Source organism: Leishmania donovani, chromosome 21 (genome assembly GCF_000227135.1).
Source record: "Leishmania donovani BPK282A1 complete genome, chromosome 21".
Classification (NCBI taxonomy): Eukaryota; Euglenozoa; class Kinetoplastea; order Trypanosomatida; family Trypanosomatidae; genus Leishmania; species Leishmania donovani.
In genome coordinates this window covers 659,861-660,593 of record NC_018248.1, presented here as the reverse complement: position 1 = coordinate 660,593, position 733 = coordinate 659,861, and positions in this window count along the sequence as shown.

Genomic DNA, 733 nt, shown 5'->3' with positions numbered 1-733 from the left:
AGCCGCACACACACACACACGCACGCACGGAACAGGAATGCGCCGACTCGGTCATCTCAACACGGTCTCCGCCTCACTCTCTGCACGCTCACCCCCTCGCTGCGCAGGTCGTCTCACAGCCGCTCCCATTGGGCAGGTCCCCATCCGGTACATAACCTTCGGAGTGGCACTCAGGCGCCCCACACCAGGAAGCAGCGTGAGGGTCGGGGGTGGGGCACGCTCGAGTCACGCTGGCACTCTGCCTATCATATGCATGGTGCACACGTGCTCGGTGCTGCAGGTGGCTCCGACGCCACGCCGTCCAGGACTTGACCGCCGATATCAGCGGCCATGCATCGCCCCGTCCTCCCCACGTCTTAGGCTCCTGACCCTGTCACCACCACAGGTGGTTCGGCACTGGCAAGGGTTAGGTAGGGGGCTGCTGGGCTTCCTCCCTCACACACACGCAGAGGGGGAGGTGGTACTACTGGGCCCTGCGACACCACGCACTGAGCGGTGGGTATCACACCCACCCAACACCACCCGTCATCCTCCGGGGCCACCCCCGAGGATGCTCACAGGAAAGAGATACAGAGATAACGATATATGAAAGGGGGGGTTCAAAGCAGCACCGAGACTCAGACGCCTACCCACATGCAGACTGGCGCATCGACACCGACGTACATCATTTTTGTTTTTGCACTTTTTTTTCGCTCTATGCTGCAGGTGCTCTCCGGCAAGGGGTGAAGGGGGG